This window comes from Nicotiana tabacum, chromosome 17 (assembly GCF_000715075.1).
Source record: "Nicotiana tabacum cultivar K326 chromosome 17, ASM71507v2, whole genome shotgun sequence".
NCBI classification, from domain to species: Eukaryota; Viridiplantae; Streptophyta; class Magnoliopsida; order Solanales; family Solanaceae; genus Nicotiana; species Nicotiana tabacum.
In genome coordinates, this window is record NC_134096.1 from 50,538,730 (window position 1) to 50,559,373 (window position 20,644).

Here is a 20,644-nt window from a genome sequence, read left to right on the forward strand (position 1 = left end):
ATTGGATGGCATAACTCGCCGAAAGCATATGGTGCTTTTGCTGTATTTGATTCTGTCTGTAGGTAGACAAATGAGTAACTATTCAGAACAATGAACAGTCAGAAACAAGTTTCATATAAAAGTAAAACAAGTGTGTCTGAAACTCAAGCTTCTGGATTAGGGCAGTTTTGTTTCTTTGATCATGTTTAGAAAGTTCAGCAGTCATGCCTACATCAATGAAAACAACTTGCTTGGGTTACCCGAACAAGAATGTTTCCAGGATGCATGTCAGCATGAATGAAGTTATGCACCTGGATAGGGGAAGAAATTATCATATAAAAGGAACAAAACCTTGAGCAAGCAAAATCTCCACTATATGGCTTACTTTATTGAGGATTTAGATATGCAATTACAGATGTTTATTTGTTTTGATCAATTATTCATTTTGACACTAGCTCATAATGTTCTCTCCAGCCCAAGCAGACCTCCTCAACATCAAAAGTTTAGATGTCATTCAACATTAACAGCGTAAAAGCTATGCAAGCAAAATCTTAAAACTGCATCCTTTTTTTTAAAATGATAGTGCCCAGGCCAGATTGCACCTAATCGACTAGTCCAAAGGATACCAACTACCTCGACCAATCCACCGGGTACCAACTATCTCGACTAGTCCACCGAGTACCAACAACCTCCCCCAACAAAGATACCGAGTGATCCTATCCGTGAAGACTTGAACAGATGGGACGAAATTACCTTACATTTTTTTGCCTCTACTTGGATTTGAACCTTGATCTCCTGATATAAGGCTTCCTTGTTTGCTCCTTTTATGTAAGAGTAATAATAAGGCTTATTAGAGCTCAGTTGATTATATGTGTGTCTGTGTGCACCCTCAATCTGCATGTTAGCGTGGAATTTGCTGACACCAGCACAGTTTGTAGTTAGTATTAAGGCCAGTATATCGATACTTACTTTGAAAGGCAACAGAGACTTCTGGAGTTTAGCCAAATCAATTTTTTATTACCCCATTCGTTTCACTTTGTATGTAGGCACAAACTTTAGTAAAGAAAGGAAAAACTTTTGAAATTTATGGTTTTAAATGAGCCATAATATTTGTATCGCTATAAAACTTTTGAAATTTACGGTCTTAAATTTGCCAAAATACTTGTGTGGCTATAAATGTGTACCATTAAGAAAATATATGAATGTGCCCATTTTTTTGAAACGGACTAATAAGGAAATAGTGTCAATCTTTTGTATATGATTTTGACAGGTCTCTTTTCACCATCAGAAGTGAAATAGGGCATGCCACATATTTATTACTAAGAAAGGCAGTGAGTATGTTCTTCGAGTTCTATAACTATAACTAGATTGGTATTGCGGGCCCAACATTTTGAATTCTAATATCGTTTTGTTCATGTATAATATTGCATTCACATAGCGACCCTACAAAACTATAAAGGCTTTGAATAGACATAAGTTCACAAACACAGAAGCGCAGTTCCAACCTTAGAAAATAGTGACAAACATAGAACATATATTGCCTCCCTAGACTTATCAAAACTGAGCAAATATTTTCTTTTTTTCCACTTCCTTTAAATATACATACAAAATCAAACTCAAGCATACGCCTTATTATTTCATCATTTTCTACCCACCATCCTATTCTACGTGATCAACCAAATGTATCAGCTGCTATCAGTGTTTGCACTATAAACAAAAGAGATAACCTTGTCCAACTAAGAGCCATATAGAGTATTGCAAATATTTGTGTATTGCTGGAAGCATCTGCTATTGTGTATTCTTCAAACAACTTTTTGTCATGTTCCAAATAGAGAATAAGAACTCAAACATTTTGAGATAGAAAACATTAACTGATTAAAGTCCCATAGCAAGAATTGAAAGATATAATGACATAAACAGATGTGTGCGATCTCAGCAAAGAGTCGAGTTATGGACCTTTAGAGAAGAGGGCACAAAGTAAGTAAAGGCTAAGTCAATGTTAATACAATCTAAAGATGCATCGGAAATATAATCTTTTATCAAAACAGTATAGGATCTTCCTATCCTTAAGATTTAACCACTTAACAATTAACGAAAAAATCGAAAAAATACTAAGCCTTATGTTTTCTTCGATAATCTAGTGCTGACAACTATATGAAATGCAAATGATGTCCTAGAAAAGTTGGTGAATCCATTTTACTTGCCCCCAATTAAAAGAAAAAAAATACATTAATATCATATGACTATTAAATGACACAAAAAGTCCATTAGTTATAAAGAATATAAATGGATATGAAGTAAATACATTGATATATTTGTTACTATGGACTGATATTGGTATTTCTTTTATGTCATCTCAGCATTGTCTTAGTGTGGGCTTTGTCAATACTAAAATTTTCTAATTACTCATCACGGAAAGGGAAATATAAAAAAGTGATCCACTTTACTTTTTCCATTTACTTCACATACCTTAATTAGAAAGTTTCTTCTCTGTTTTAAGACATTGATAAAATACTTTATTTACTCTATTTATCACATAAAGTATCAAACTGAAATTCCATGAGATAAATATCCAAGGAAACTAAGTAGATGGTTTAATTCAAGTACAAACTCTTTAGAACAATTGTAATATAACACATTCTTTATATTAAAATATGTTCAGTAAGCTGGTAGTGCTCAAGACCCCATATATACCTTAGTCATGGGGTTCTTTTGAATCTCCATTTGATGAATAATCAATTTCTACCGGAGTCAACAAACAAAAATAATTTAGAGTTCATAAAATACTGGAGAAGATATAATCAAACATAAAATTATGTTCAAGATAGTTAGCTCAAGATGGTACTTACTCTAGAACTTCCCAATCAGAGGTTAATCAGCAAACTCCTAATGCTTGATCAACCAAGTAACATTAATGGTCATTCTATCTGCAAGAGCACCTTATGTTTGAAATGGCACTCAGCCTAGGTGATGTGTTTTTCTTTCTCAAAATTTTGATTTGTTTCTGCCACCGCTTTTGCATAAATTGCACTTTTTTATAAGTGCATTTGTAGTACATTATATTTAATTTTCAACATTTATAATCAAGGAGACAAACAAAGTTATATACCATGTAACAGTTACCAAATAAACTCTACAATAATCATGCAAAACTATCCTTGATTTTTTGTTTTATTTGTCTTTAATTTTAGTAGATAAACTCATAGAACATAAAATATCTTATGGTATTAATATAGTGTGCTAAAGATTTAATATACTTCAATTCACAAATAAAACTCATACCTAACAATAGTACTACAATTTTATGAAGTACTTAATTCCGAAAGTGTAAATACTACTACATGCTATTGTATCAAAAATCACCCTACCTATCCAGTCAGATGAAAATTAAAGCAACTCTTATAATCACCAATAATAAGCAACATCAAAGCTAGAACTTTCAAAGTATGGGCATAAAACCTCCTCGATTACCAGTTATTTCATGCATTAGAATACTATCTTTTTCTAAACAAGAGGAAAGTTTTTGAATGCTAAACTTAGTCACTATATGTTCCACAATATAAAAAGAGAAAATAACTGATCTTTGAACTTGTAACTACAACTTGAAAACAATGGAATAAATTAAAAGCACAAAAGCAAGCACACCAATTGATATAAGAAACTGAATGCAGAGAGAGCTAGGCCTTACCATCAATAATCATAATGATAAACATAAACGTGAAGAAAAATAACCTATACCCCAAAAAGAAGTAGAGAACAACATATTGAGGCCTTGACGAATAAAAAGAAGGGTACCAAGACAAATAGTTCACCGCCTTTGCCACTTGAAGGGATGGAGGAGGACATTTGAGTACTCTTCAATGACCTTGAAAATAATCTATTTTCTAGGTTCCATGTAATAGTTTTAATTTTCAAAAGTTGAAAGTAATCATCATGAAAGAATGTTTTTAATACATACTATATCTATGTTAAAACATAGTGTATGTATGAATGCAATAATATTTCTCATTGATAAATAGAGGTGGACGACATGGGAAATTTGAAGTGAATAATAGGAGAGAAGGAGGCGTTCTTGAAAAGGAATTACAAAAGATATTTTTTATTCTTTCCATGTGTCGTTTATCAAGTTGTTATATTCTCCACGACATCGCGTGTGAGAGTCATATATTTTATATTACTGGGAGATTGTTAGTTTTGTGTCTAATAGACACATTTTCATTTGATTTCAGGTACTCAGTCAGCCAAGTATGCAAGATGGCAAGATCCATCTGTCACTTGTATTTTCGGACAAAATATCTAAACAAAATATAAACTTAAAGAATATTCAAATAAAATTACATAAAAATGAAGAACAATAAGAAAGTATGGGTGAAGATAACATATTTTGATCTAGTACCTAATTAGATGGACACATCAATAGATAATAAGATCAATTAAGCTTAAAGATGTGAGAATAAGAATTCCCAATAAGACAAACAACTATAATATTTTGTTGAATACACATAATATTAGCAAATGCCAACAAACAGGGAATACAAAAATTAATTAATTAAGCTACTTCTTTGGCTAAGGTCTCCTCTTATACATGCCTTTACATCTCTATCCATCTTGTTTGTTTCTAAAATTTGTGGGATGTCTGTGCTATTTTCTCGTCCTTTTTTTTGGACAATTACTGTCTTGCAACTCCATACAATCTCTATCAACTCTCAGTGCTCTACCTCCTACTCATCCATTCCTTTACTTTCAAATCTCACCAACAACAATGATTCATCATATAAAGTAATCCCATTACAGGCCCCTTTAACATGCCTTCCCTATTCCATAAATGTTTAGCCAGATAAACGAATATAAATTCAAACAAACAAATGTTGCTCGAACACAACTTTTAAGAAGAGTTCCCAAATCATCTTAAGCCTTCCTAACACTTGATATAATGAAGAAAATCTATCGATAGAACTTAATTTATCCAATTTTTGTCAATCTCAACCCATACACCAATTTTAGTGCTTTATCAAAATTGGGTTATCATGAGTTCTTACTTTTGTTTCCTCGGTTATGGAGAGTGAGGTGTGTGCGAAGAGGCAGTTATGAAGAACCTGAAAACATATTGATTCACAATTCATGAAAATATAACATATACAAAACAAAGTAAAGAAAAGGAAGAACAACATGCATTAGGAGTAAAATTTGTTGGATAAAAATAATAATCTCGCTCAGGAATAATATTCACGGTAAATAATAATAACACAAGAGAGTAACAACGATACCAACTCTTTTAATGTGTAAAATATAATACTCAAGTGGAGCAATATAACCACTATAATATTACAACTTAGTAGTATCAAGAGGCTACTACAATTTTGAAAGAAATAACACTCTTTATTTAAATACCTCACTACAATATTACTCACACTCACTATTTATCTCACAGACTATAATCTGTGGATTACTCTCTCTAACTTCTATTGCTTCTCTCTTATTTTGATGTGTTTTCAAATGAGGAGAAGCTCCTCTATTTATAATAAGAGATACCATCCAACTACTACAAAGAAGATGGCTTTTTGTTGATTTAGTCCTATAATTTTTCAACAAAGATAGGCACCTCCCATTTTTTTCTTCAACAAAGTTAGGCACCTATCCCATTTTTTCTTCAACAAAGTTGTCAACAAAATTAGACACCTCCATCCCATTTTTCTTCATTTCTTTCTTGTTTTTCTTCAATATGAGCCTCACAAATCTCTCCCTTAATTTTGATTTTTCTTTTTCATTCCAAGGCTTGATCTCAATCTCTGAAAATCCTCAAACTTAAGAGGCTTTGTAAAGATATCTACAACCCGATCATGAGACTTCACATATTTGAGCTTGACTTCCTTCTTGGCAATGCACTCTCTGATTAAGTGATATCTTATATCTATATGATTTCTTCGATCATGATACACCGGATTCTTGGCGAGTGCCTGTGCAGATTTATTATCAATACAAATCTTTGTAGCTTCAATTTGTGAAAAAATGAGCTCCTTCAATAATATTCTTAGCCAAATAGCATGACATGTACATGATGTTGTTGTTATATATTTGGCTTCACAAGTCGAGAGAGTAACTATGGACTGTTTCTTTGAACTCCAGAAAATAACAGAATCACCCAAGAAAAATACAAATCCAGTTGTGCTTTTTCTTTCATCAATATATCCCGCATAATCACTATTACAAAATCCCATAAGGTTAAAATCATTAGAAGAAGAATAAAATAACGCAAAGTCGATCGTACCTTTTAGGTAAGAATTCTTCTAGTGACCTTCAAGTGAGTGGAGGTAGGAGCTTCCATGAAGCGGCTTACTACTCCAACCGCAAAGAGTATATCTTGCCTGGTACAAGTCACGTACTTCAAACTTACCACAAGACTTTTGAAAAATGTGGGATCCACTTTTTTTCCTTCATCAAACTTGGACAATTTTGTCCCACTCTCCATCGATGTGTTCATGGGGTTGCAATCGAGCATGTTGAACTTCTTCAATATCTCTTTTGTATACCTTTCTTGAGAGATAAAAATTTCATCCTCCATTTGCTTCACTTCTAGACCCAAGTAGTATGACATGAGCCATACGTCTGTCATCTCGAACTCACGAGACATATATTTCTTAAAAACTTCAAACAAACTTGGGTTATTACCCGTGAAAATAAGATCGTCAACATAAACTTTAAACAAGTAAGATATCTCCATTAGTATGAACTCTAAGGTAAAGAGCATATTCATGGAGACAACGAGTAAACCCATTGTCTTGAAAATACTTGTCGATGCAATTATTCCATGCTCGTGGGGCTTGCTTTAATCCATATAAAGCTTTCATCTACCGCAACACTTTATCTTCATGGTTTTTTATCACAAAGCCCAGTGGTTGTTCAACATAGACTTCTTCTTCAAGATAGCCATTCAGAAAAGCTAACTTGACATCTAGTTGATGGATCTTACACTTCATTTGCGCCGCCAAAGAGATGAGCAAATGAATCATCTCCATGCGGGCAACAAGTGCATAAACTTCTTCATAGTCAATGCCTTGCTTTTGCTTGTAGCTTTTAGCCACAAGTCGTGCCTTGTATCTCTCCACATCTCCATCAGCATTCTTCTTTGCCTTGTATACCCATTTAACTCCAATTGCTCGATGACCCTTGGGAAGAGTTGTTAACTCCCAAGTGTTGTTCTTCTCTATTGACTTGATCTCCTCCTCCAAGGCTTGTCTCCACCTTTTGTCTGTAACATCTTCATCAATGTTCATTGGTTCACTATCAGCAAAGAGACAATATAAAAAATCAAAATTAGTAACTTCTTTTGTGCCATCGTAGAGCTCTTGAATGATCCTTGTCCTTTGCGGTTGCTCATTTGAATTTTGTTGAGAAGAAGGAGATGCAACATTGGTTGGAGAAGGAGGTGGAGTTGTATCTTGCACAAGTTCCACTGTCTTTGTTCTTCTTCATTGCCAAAGTATGGAAGAAAATCATATGAAGTTTCTTCTTGAGCTTCAACAACTTCATCAAAGTTCATTATGCAACATCATGACTTACCACCAACTTGTCGCTACTTGGGTTGTATAGCTTGTAGCCTTTTGAACTCGTATCATAGCCAACAAACACATGCTTGACACTTCAATCGTCAAGCTTCGCTCTCCCTTGATGTGGCACATGAGCATATGCTATGCTCCCAAAGATTCTCAAGTACTTGACACTTGGCTTTCTTCCACTCCATGTTTCTTGAGGGGTTTGATCTCTAACATTCTTTGTTGGAGACCTGTTGTTCAAATAAATTGCACAATATACAGCTTCTGCCCAAAATTCCTTGGGCATATTTTTAGCTTTTAACATGCATCTAGCCATATTAAGAATCGTTTGATTCTTTCTCTCTGCAACTCCATTTTGTTGGGGTGAATAAGGTACTGTTAGAGCGCGACGAATTTCATGAGATTGACAAAAGTCATTAAATTCTTTTGAAGTAAATTCGCCTCCTCTATCGGACCTTAAAGCTGATATTTCATAGCCACTTTCTTTTTCTACAAGTACTTTGAAATTTTTAAAAGCAGCAAAAGCTTCAGATTTTTGATTCAAGAAATAAACTCAAGTCTTTCTACTAAAGTCATCAATGAAAAATAAAAAGTATTTACTTTTACCAAAGGAAGGTAGATTTATTGGCCCACACACATCAGTGTGAACAAGCTGGAGCGGTTTGGTTGATCTTGATATGGCCTCCTTTGGAAAACTCCTCCTTGTATGTTTTCCAAGAAGACAAGCTTCACACAATTGATTGGGATGGTTGATGGATGGTATCCCATGCACCATGTTCTTTTCTCCCATTGTTTTCAGTGCTTCAAAATTCAAGTGCCCAAATCGCATGTGCCAACACCATGATTCATCTTGCATATTAGCCTTCAAACACTTTGCATCAATTGTCTTAAGATTCAGAGAGAATAATCTATTATTAGCCATATGCACTTTAGCAATTAGAATTCCACTTGAATCTCTAAGTCAAAGATGCATATTTTTCATGTGGATGTCATATTCCTTTCAAGAAGTTGGCCCAAACTCAAAATATTACTTTTTAATTTTGGGACATAATAAACATCTTGAATTAACTTGTGGTCACCATTTTTACAGGAAATCAGAATCGTATCTATCCCTTCGATTTGAATCTTTGAGGTATCTCCAAAGGACATATTACCTCTCACCGTTTTATTTATCTCCACAAACTTCTCTTTTCATCCACACATATGATTGCTTGCTCCATTGTCCAAATACCACGAGCTGCAATCATCCTTGTCTTCTTCTTTGAGTGCCATCAACAACGTTGACTCAACTTTTTCTTTCTTGTCGTCAACAATGTTAGCTTTTTCTTCAACATTGTTATGATATTCCCAAGAGTAATGGCCAAATTTTTGACAATTATAACACTCAATTTTTGATTTGCCATACTTTTGTCCATTATTTTCTTAGTAGTAGCCACGAGCTCTTCCTTCTCTATGTCCACGACCACGACCTCTGAATGTCTGGTGGATTTTAACTTTATTATTGAAGTTGTTACCGTTACTTCTTCCTCTTCCATGACTGCCACGATCTCGTCCCCGTCAATTCCCTCGATAGCTCTTTTCACCTCTATAATCCTTGAAGGATGCCTGAGTTTTAAGAAGTTGCTCCAATAACACTTCTTGTCTCCTTTTGATCTTTTCTTCGTGGGCCTGTAAAGAGATCTCCAATTGCTCTACCATCATAGAGTCTAAATCTTTAGACTACTCAATAGCACACACCACAAAATCAAATTTAGGTGTTAAAGTGCGAAGGATTTTTCTACCATACGAACATCTCTTATGTCCTCCTCGTATCTTCTTAGTTGATTTACAACAGCCTTCACTTTTGAACAATAATCTGAAATGCATTCGAATACTTTCTTTTTTAAAACTTCAAAATCAGCCCTTAGAGTTTGAAGTTTTACCTTCCTCACCTTGTCAACTCCTTGAAGAGAATTTTGTAAAATCCTTCAAAGCTTCCTTTGAGGTGGTAGCATCTGCCACCTTCTCAAACATGGCATCATCCAAACATTGGTGGATGAGCGTTAGGGCTTGTTGATCCTTCTTCCTTGTCTTTGCCAAGACATCTTTTTCATTTTGAGGCAGAGCTTCCTCATTATCGGGTTTTACATACCCTCTATCTATGATTTTTCACACATCCTGAGAGCCAAGAAAGACTTTTATACGTAGACATCATTTCTCATAATTATCTTTTGTGAGACGGGGGTACTAAAAAGACATCGTACCATTATTTGCCATGGCTCTGATACCACGTTGTTGGATAAAAATAATAATCCCGCTCAGGAATAATATCCACGAATAATAATAATAACACAAGAGAGTAACAACGACACTAACTCTTTTAATGTATAAAATACAATACCCGAACGGAGCAATATAACCACTATAATATTACAACTTAGTAGTGTCAAGAGACTACTATAATTTTTAAAGAAATAACACTCTTTATTTAAAACACCTCACTACGATATTACTTACACTCACTATTTATCTCACAGACTACAATATGTGGATTACTCTGTCTAACTTCTATTGCTTCTCTCTTATTTTGGTGTAATTGAAATGAAGAATGGAGGCCTCTATTTATAGTAAGATATGTCATACAACTACTACAAAGAAGATGGCTTGTTGTTGATTTAGTCCTATAATTTTTCAACAAAGTTAGGCACCTCCCATTTTTTTCTTCAACAAAGTTAGGCACCTCCCATTTCTTTCTTCAACAAAGTTGTCAACAAAGTTAGGCACCTCCCATCACATTTTTCTTCATTTATTTTTTTGTTTTTCTTCAATATGAGCCCCACAAAATTAAATATCCTTTTTTGTTTTTAAGTTAGCAGAATAATAAATGTCAATACATTAAGAAGAAGAAGAAATAGAGCCAAATCAGTGAGAAGAAGGCAACATCAACGAAATTGGACGGAGAATAACCCTTAAAATGGTGATTCCGCATCGTCTAGTTGGAAAACACAAAATTCAAGAAATTTTATCCATGAAATTGGAAACAGTTACATAGATCTAAAAGAAGCAAAGAAAAAAATAAAACAAAGTAAAAACAAAGAAGATGTGAGCAAATATTGAGAGAATGATACGTGAAATCTAACATATAGATAAAAGGATGAAAAGAGCTACAAGTATTGTTGAAAGCTTGAAGAAGGAGAACTGAAGTACTCCTCTGGTCGATTGGAATAGAAGAGAATGAAGTCGGAAGAGCAAATGTTTCTAGACCCATATCGTGTAAAATGAATAGACGGAACACACTTTTTTATTTGAGCAAAATGACAAATTTGCCCGTGGTCGGCCATCTTTCCTTTTCTAAATTTGATAACAATTTTGCTTAAATTTATAATTCTACTCTTAATGGGAATCTTTTATAACCACACAAATATTCTGGGGCCCTTTTTGAATTTTTTAGGACCACAAATTCCAAAAGTCTTCATTTTTTCTTAAACTTCGTGCACAATCAAACAGGTTCACATAAATTGAAACGGAGGGAGTAATAAATAGCAATGAATGACATTTAAGTAAATAAAAATGTGTGAGTCACCCGAAAATGGGTGAATGATTGTAAGCCTTAGGACACTCAGACTGTTCTTGGATCAAGTGGAAAAACAAGACAAGAATCTTAGTAAAAAAAGTTATTTTCGTATGCTTGTAATATGGTCATATTCTCTCTATAAAGTCAATATATTTTCTTATAGCGAATATCTCATATCATTGTGTCTCTTTCTATTTATAGGGGATATATTCCTAGAACCCCTAATAGTACAGGTGCAGAGAATATCCACTAGAATATTCTCTTTAGTGTCCTATCTTAAAACTAGCCGTTATAACTCTGTCTAGAATGCTCGACTTCGACTTTGACCTATGGCGACTTCCCGACCTTGATCCTTGTTGACTCCTCGACCGCAACCTTTGTCATTTCAGGAAACACTTCGACCTTGGGCAAGTCCCCATTAGAGTCATATTAGTGACACATGGCATTGTATGAATGCCTCCTTAATGTTAACATGGTTTGATCATATTAGAGATAATTTTTGTCTCATACGCATAGTATATTACAAATTTCAATTCAAATTCAATGTCTTATCCCCAATTAGAGAATTCAGCTTACAACTAATCAATATAAAGAACATTACCAGAAGCATCTTTAGAAGGGCATGGTCCCCAATATGAGCAAGTGTACTTTTCAGTCGTTTATGGCCCTGAAGCTCATTAACATAACGTGAAGCACTTTCCCCTTGCTCAAAAGGTTTCCACCAATAACGCAGGATGCACCAGGGGATAGATTGGCTTTGGAAAAAAGACATCCTTCCATCTTCGAAAATTATAAATAAAGCGGCTTAAATGTGCAGCTTCCCTTGCAAGGTCAACTTGAGACATCATGAAAACCACAAATTGCCGAACACTTTCATCCAATCTTAACCACTTAAGCATAGGAATGAACTTTGATATTTTAGCCATTACATTTATTCTCTCAAAATCTCGTTTTATTGATTCACCAACTCCAGGTTACCTAACTTTCACTGCCACTGCTATGGGTTTGATCTGTCTACCATGATACTGATACCGCAAGGAACCCAATGCACTTGAGCAAAACTTCCAGATGCCACAGGTTTCTTCTTAAAATAATCAAAAAAATCAGATATTTTACGACCAAAAAATCTTTCAATTGTCTTTTTTGTTTAAGCAAATAAATATTTAGGGGCCTTCGAGTGAAGCTTGACAGCTTAGTGCACAAATCTCTAGGGAAAAGATCTAGACGTGTAGCTGCCCACTAGCCCCATTTGATAAATGTAGGACCTGTGGTTTCAAGTCTGCGATGAACAACCCGAAGCCACATTTTCCTGAAATGGGGTCCAAACATCTGAAATGGAGCCATTAAAATGCTAGGTATTGGGTCCATCCCATGGCCCATGTGAAAGAAGATGAAACTTTCTTTTGGTTTTGTCAAGCCAACCAATTTAGAAGTTCAATTTGGGCAACTAGCTTTTAAGTGAATATTGATGTCATTGCATACATCAATATGGGCATTCTTCAACTATAAATATGTGTCTCTACCTTCATTTGTAATCACACCAAAACAAAGAGAAAGAGAGTGATTTACAGAGTAAGAAATAAAATACTCTGTGAGGAAAAATATAGAGAGTTTAAGCGGTATTGTAGTGAGGTGGAAAAATCAAAACAGAGTTATTTCTTTTGAGTGTTTAGTGGTCTTGGAGTATTTTACTCGGTACCGCAAATTGTAAAATCATCGCTATAGTGAAATCAGTTGCTCCTTTCGGGCCGTGATTTTTTCCTTATTCAGAAGGGTTTTTCACGTAAAACTCTCGGTGTCCTTGTTTCTCTTATTATTAATGTTGGTTACAGTATTTTAGTAATCCGAATTTATTATAATCGTATACCGTGAATATTATTTCTGTGGGGGTTAATTTTTCCAACAACTGGTATCAGAGCACGAGTTCTGCTCATTCACAAAAATATTATTTACAGTCAATTTTACTTTGTGACAAAAAAAAATGTGAGGAGTAAAGTATGAAGTAACAAGATTAAACGGTAATGACGGTTTCTCCATATGGCAAAGAAGGATGAAGGACATTCTCATCCAATAAGGGTTAGACATTGCATTAGATGGAAAAGAGGCAAAGCCGAAAACCATGAAAGACGAGGAATGGGCAGACATGGATAAGAAGGCGGCTAGTGCAATCAGACTGCACTTGTCCGATGAAGTACTCAATAATGTCGGAGATGAAAATAGTGCATGTGGTATTTGGAAAAGACTAGAAAGTCTATACATGTCCAAATCCTTAACAAACAAGTTGTTTTTGAGAAAGCAACTTTATGCCATCCATATGAGTGAAGGTACAAATTTCTTGTCCCATTTAAATGTGTTCAATGAATTAATCACGCAGCTGGCAAACCTTGGAGAAACAATCACTGAAGTAGATAAGGCTATCATGCTTCTAAACTCGTTGCCATCTTCCTATGATAATTTGGCAACAACCATCCTGCATGGTAGAGATACCATCGATTTAAAGGAGGTCACATCAGCCATCCTACTCAATGATAAGATGAAGAAGAAGCCCGAAAATCAGGGGCATGCTCTTATCATGAAAAACAGAGGAAGAAGTTTTTATAGAGCATCGAGTAGCCGTGATAAATCCAAAGCTCGTGGAAAGTCCAGGAACCGGTCAAAGGGTAGAAATTGCTACAGTTGCGATTAACCCGGTCACTTCAAAAGAGATTGCCCAAAAAAGGGTTGAGGCGAGAGCAGTGGCTGGAAGAATGATAACAACACAACTGTTGCCGTGCACAATGATGATTCGATGGTTCTCTTCGTTCACGAAGAGGAGGAATGCATGCACTTAGCAAGCCAAGAGTCAGAATGGGTGGTTGATACAACAACATCCTACCATGCCACACCAGTAAGAGAATTCTTCTATAGGTACAAAACAGGAGACTTTGGAATGGTCAAGATGGGAAATACCAGTCACTCAAAGATTGTGGGGATTGGCGACATTTGTATCAAGACAAATGTCAGATGCACATTAATTTTAAAAGATGTGCAACACGTACCAGATCTGCGAATGAATTTGATTTCAGGGATCACTCTAGATCGATACGGGTACGAGAATAACTTCACCAATAGGAAGTAGAGACTCACCAAGGGATCATTGGTGATTGCTAAAAGAATTGCTCCCTGCACATTGTACAAGACAACCGTTGAGATATGTGAAAATGGATTACATGCGGCTGTAGATGATACGACTGCTGATTTATGGCATCAGAGATTGGGCCATATGAGTGAGAAGGGACTGCAGATCCTATCCAAAAAGTCACTCATCTCATTTGCAAAAGGTACAACTATGAATTCTTATGATTATTATTTATTTGGAAAACAACTCACGGTATCGTTTCAAGCAACTCATGGAAGAAAATCGAATATACTTGATTTAGTATATTCTGATATTTTTGGTCCAATAGATGTAGAATCAATGGGAGGTAACAAATATTTTCTCACATTTTCTCAAAACAAGGTGGGTTGCTCTGATGGTAATCACCCTCCACTTCCAACCAAGAGGTTATGAGTTCGAGTCACCCCAAGAGCAAGGTGGGGAGTTCTTGGAGGGAAGGATGTCGGGTGTCATTTGGAAACAGCCTCTATACCCAAGGGTAGGGGTAAGGTCTGCGTACACACTACCCTCCCCAGACTCCACTAGTGGGATTATACTGGGTTGTTGTTGTTGTTGTTGTTGTTGTTGTTGCATTGATGGTGCTTCACGAAAATTGTGGGTTTATTTCTTGAGAACCAAAGATCGGGTATTTCACGTATTTCAGAAATTCCATGCTCTGGTGAAAAGGGAGACAGGTCAAAAATTAAAGCGTATCAGGACAGACAATAGAGGAGAGTATACTTCAAAGGAGTTTGAATACTACTGCTCAAGCCATGAAACCATACATGAGAAGACAGTTCCTGGAATCCCTCAACACCATGGTGTAGCTGAAAGGATGAATCGCACCATTGTCGAAAAAGTGAGAAGTATGCTCAAAATAGCAAAATTACCTAAGTCATTTTGGGGTGAAGTAACTCGCACAACCTGTTACTTGATTAATAGAAGTCCATCAGTTCCATTGGAGTTTGACATTCAAGAGAAAGTCTGGACCAACAAAGAGGTGTCCTACTCCTATCTAAAAGTGTTTGGATGTAAAGCTTTTGCACATATACCGAAGGAGCAGAGAATAAAGCTGGATGATAAAGTTATTCCCTGCATCTTCATCGGTTATGGAGATGAAGAGTTTGGCTATAGATTGTGGGACCTAGAAAGGAAAAATATCATCAGAAGCAGAGATGTGATCTTCAGAGAAGATGTGGCCGGGATTGATAGTGATCAATCAACAAAGACCAAAAATGATAATAGTACAGTTACTAACTTTGTTACTACTACTCCTGTACCTGTACGTAATCCTTCCACAGGTGAAGAATGGCACACGGAAGGTGTATATGAAGAGGTTGCTGAGTAGGGGGAGTAACCTAGTCCACAAGAGGAAGAAGGAGAGCAACAACAACTAGAAGAAGGACAACAACCTTTGAGAAGATCTGAAAGAGAGAAGGTAGAGTCCATAAGGTATCCTTCTTTGGAGTATATCCTCATTACTGATGAGGGGGAGCCAGAGAATTTCAAGGAGGTTCTATCTCATCCGAAACAAATCCAATGAATGGAAGCCATGCAAGAAGAGATGAATTCTTTACAGAAGAATGATACGTACGAACTGGCTGAACTTCCAAAAGACAAAAGACCGCTCAAGTGCAAGTGGGTCTTTAAGATCAAGAAAGATGGAAACAGCAAGCTGGTCAGACACAAAGCTCGATTGGTGGTAAAAGGTTTCGAACAAAAGAAAGGTATTGATTTTGATGAAAGTTTCTCACATGTTGTCAAAATGACTTCTATTCGAACAATCTTGAGCTTGGCAGCTAGCGTAGATCTTGAATTGGAGCAGTTGGACGTAAAAACTGCGTTTCTGCATGGAGATTTGGAAGAAGAGATCTATATGGAGCAGCCACAAGGTTTTGAAGTAAAGGCGAAGAAACATATGGTATGCAAGTTGAAAAAGAGCCTTTATGGGCTGAAACAAGCTCCTAGGCAGTGGTACAAGAAGTTTGACTCATTCATGAGAAGTCAAACGTACACAAAGACTTTTTCAGATCCATGTGTATGCTATAAGAAATTCTCTAACAATAACTTTATCATCTTGTTGTTATATGTGGATGACATGTTGATTGTAGGACAAGACAAGAAGTTGATTGCCAAGTTGAAGGAAGATTTGTCCAAGTCATCTGACATGAAAGACTTGGGTCCAGCACGACAAATTCTAGGAATGGAGATTGTCCGAGATAGGACAAATAGTAAATTGTTGTTGTCACACGTATACTTAAACGCTTCAACATGATGAGTGCTAAACCAGTTAACACGCCTCTTGCTGGTCATATGAAGTTGAGCAAGACAATGTGTCCTACAACAAAGGAAGATAAAGAAAGTATGGCTAAAGTTCCATATTCATCTACCGTTGGGAGCCTGATGTATGAAATGGTATGTACGAGACCTGATATTGCTCATGTTGTCGGTACTATTAGCAGGTTTCTTGATAATCCCGGACAAGAACATTGGAAAGTTGTGAAGTGGATACTTAGGTATCTAAAAGGAATCTTAGATGAATGCTTGTGTTTTGGGAGATTAGATCCAGTATTGAAGGGCTACACATATGCTAATATGGCAGGTGATCTTGATAATCGTAAATCTACTACAGGATACCTGTTCACTTTTTTAGGGGGGACTATATCATGGCAGTCAAAGTTGCAGAAGTGTGTTGCACTCTCTACAACTGAAGCATAGTATATTGCCGCTACTAAAGCTGGAAAGGAGATGGTTTGGCTGAAACGGTTCCTTCAAGAGCTTGGATTATATCAAAAAGAGTATGTCATCTATTGTGACAGTCAAAGTACAATAGACCTGAGAAAAAATACCATGTATCATGCAAAGACGAAGTATATATCGACGTGAGATATCACTGGATTTGAGAAAGGATAGAGGATGGATCTATGCAGGTCAAGAAGATCCATACAGGTGAGAATCCTTCGGATATGCTGACCAAGGTGGTACCAAGGGACAAGCTCGAACTATGCAAAGAACTTGTCGGCATGTACTCAAACTAGAAACTCTAGTGTTACCTCCTTCAGGTGCATGGTACTGGAGGGGGAGATTTATTGGATCCATCCCATTGCCTATGTGAAAGAAAATGAAGCTTCCTTTTGGTTTTGTCAAGCCAACCAATTTAGAAGTTCAATTTGGGCAACTAGCTTTTGAAGTGAATATTGATGTCATTGCATACATCAATATATGCATTCTTCAACTATAAATAGGTGTCTCTACCTTCATTTGTAATCACACCAAAATAAAGAGAAAAAGAGTGATTTACAGAGTAAGAAGCAAAATACTTTGTGAGAAAAAATATAGAGAGTTTGAACGGTATTGTAGTGAGGTGGAAAAATTAAAAGAGGGTTATTTCTTTTGAGTGTTTAGTGGTCTTGGGATACTTTACTCGGTATCACAAATTGTAAAATCCTCGGTATAGTGAAATCAGTTGCTCCTCTCGGGCCGTGATATTTTCCTTATTCGGAAGGATTTTCCACGTAAAAATTTCGATGTACTTGTTTCTCTTATTATTACCGTTGGTTACAGTATTTTAGTAATCTATATTTATTATAGTCGTATACAGTGAATATTTTTTCTGTGGAGGTTAATTTTCCCAACACTAGGTGAAAACAGTATCCCTAGATAAAGGCTCTTAACAGTAGAATAACACCTAAAGATATGGAACGAATCAATGATGTAACAAAAAAATGCCCATCTTGAGCATGCATGTAGAATGAACTTCTTGGCTGAATATAATTCATGTCTTGCGGTGTTCGTGCTAATGATACATTTTTTCCACAGGTTTGTAACGATCCGACTTGTCGTTTTAAGAATTAACGCTTTGTTCAGTTACTTAAGGTCTCGAGCAGCTTTGTAATATGTATTATGACCCGCGGGTGTGGTCGAGTTTGAATTACTGAAAATTCGGAATTAAATTAAAAGAACAATCCTTATTTAGAAGCTTAAATGTAAAGAGTTGATCGAATAGTTGACTTTTGAGCAAACGGCTCCGTAATAGAATTTTGATGATGTCAATAGCTTTGTATGGTGATTATCGACTTAGGAGCATGTCCGGAAAATTATTTGGGGTTCTGTAGTGGAATTAGGTTTGAAATAGCGAAAGATGAATTTTTGGGAAGTTTGACTGGGGGGTTGACTTTTTGATATCGGGGTCGGAATCTGATCCTGAAAATTTGAATAGCTTCGTTGTGCAGTCTCTGACTTGTGTGCAAATTTTGAGGTCATTCGAACGTGCTTTGGGAGGTTTTGGGCGTCGTTTGTGGAATTCGGAAATTTCTAAGTTCATTAGGCTTGAATATGTGTGTAATTCATGTTTTGGGTGTTGTTGAAGGTGATTTGAAGGTTCGACTAAGTTCGTATGATGTTATGAGACACGTTGGTATGTTTGGTTGAGGTCCCGAGGGTCTCGGGTGTGTTCCGTATTATTTTGGGCAACTTTGGATGCTGATTTTCTGATATCTGGGGTTGTTCTTCGCGTTCGCGAAGAAGGATTTGGCTTCTGGGATTTCATTCTTCGCATTCGCGAAGGGAGTCTCGCGTTCGCGAAGAAGGAAATCTTTGTTGCAGTGGTCTGACTTTGGAGGCTCATATTTCGCAATCTATAAGGAATTTGGAGATAATCCAAAAATGAAAGTTGTAGCTATTTGTGTCTAGTATTTAAACTATTTGGCATTTGGAGTTGTGTACCAAAGGTTATGGTAGATACACTACAAGCTGTCTAGGAAGAGTTTGGAAATCTTTGTTGCATAGGGCTGACTTTGGAAGCTTATATATCGCAATCTATAAGAAATAGAGATATGAGAAACAAATAAAAGTTGTAGCTCTTTGAATCTAGTTTTCAGAAACTTAAACCATTTGTCATTTGGAGATTTGTACAAAATGTTATGACCATTATACTAGAGGCTATCTGAGAAGAATTTGAAAATGGTTGTTGGAGAATTTGTTCATCGTGAACGCGAGGGAAGGGTCTCGAACGCGAAGAACAAATCCCTGGGAAGGAGAATAAAGTCCAAATTCATCTCATTCCTCCAATTTTGGACCAAGGAAGCTCGGGTGAGGCGATTGTTCGAGAGTCTTTCAAGGGAAACGTTAGGGTAAGAATTCCTAACTTGATTTTGGTTAAATTACATGAATCTATTGTTGTTTTTATCACTAAATTAGTGAATTGGGTTGAAAATGGTAGAAATTATCTAGACTTTAATTTAAGATTTGAAGGGTGATCTGTTATCGAAATTTTATAATTTTGGTATGGTTGAACTCGTATCGGAATGGGTGTTAGAATTTCATAAAACATTTGTCGGGTTCCGAGGGGCAGGCCCCGCGTAGACTTTTTAGAATAAAATTTTAAGTTGGTGTTTTATTATCCAGAATTGTTTCCGATGAATTTTAATGAAGTGGTACAATTAATTTGGATAGATTTGAGCTGTCCGGAGGTCAATTCAAGCAAGAAAGCGATTTTGGAATATCGGCACAACTTCAATAAGGTAAGTGTCTTGCTTAACCTCGAGTGAGAAAAATACTCCTTAGGCATTGAGTATTATGTGCAAATTGTGTAATTGAAAACCATGTACGCGAGGTGACGAGTACGTACTTGATTTATATGTGTAAGTTTCGTTGATTAAAATCCTTAGACGCCCTTATGTATTAAGTTGAAAATTATTGGCACTTATTAAATCCTCTATTTGTCATGCCTAGATCCTTGTTTGTTAAAATTGTTTTTATATGATGATTTGGTGTAATTGCCACCTTGAATTTATGTGCAATATTATTGTTTTGAGTTGTTCACTTCCGGATATTTTTGTTAAGATTTTTGTGCACATTATGGTCGAGTCATGGGCTCCTTATTGTGGAAAATGATGTATTGTTGATTTCTGTGGCAAGTTGAAATATTTGAGCACTCGATGTGCAATTTGTGATATGTTGTAATATTTGAGCACTTGATGAGCCATTTGTGATATGTGAGCACTTGATGTGCAGTTGTTGAAATCATATTTACTTTGGGACTACGAAACGGTATTCCAGGAGATCCCCCTGCCCTGCATATTTACTTTGGGACTACAGAATGGTATTCCGGGAGATCCCCTTGCCCTGCATATTTACTTTGGGACTACGGAACGGTATTTCGGGAGATCCCCCTGCCTTGCATATTTACTTTGGGACTACGGAACGGTATTCCGGGAGATCTCCACTGTCTTGCATACTTACTTTTGGGACTACGAGGCGGTACCTCGGGAGTGCCCTTTGTTGATATTTTTCTATGGATGCACTTGCCTTTGGTTATTTTGTTTTTCCGTGATATGTAAATTCATGTATTCTTCCGTGATGTATTATTTGATTTTTATTATGTGTTTTGCATTTCTTGTTGTATTGTGTTAGCTTTGGCTC

The 20,644-nt window shown here is 36.1% G+C and overlaps 1 pseudogene; it reads right to left on the reverse strand.

The window, feature by feature from the left end:
* Nucleotides 1-212: 212 nt before the first annotated feature.
* LOC142171843 (uncharacterized) lies at nt 213-18,000 on the reverse strand (annotated as a pseudogene).
* Nucleotides 18,001-20,644: the final 2,644 nt, after the last annotated feature.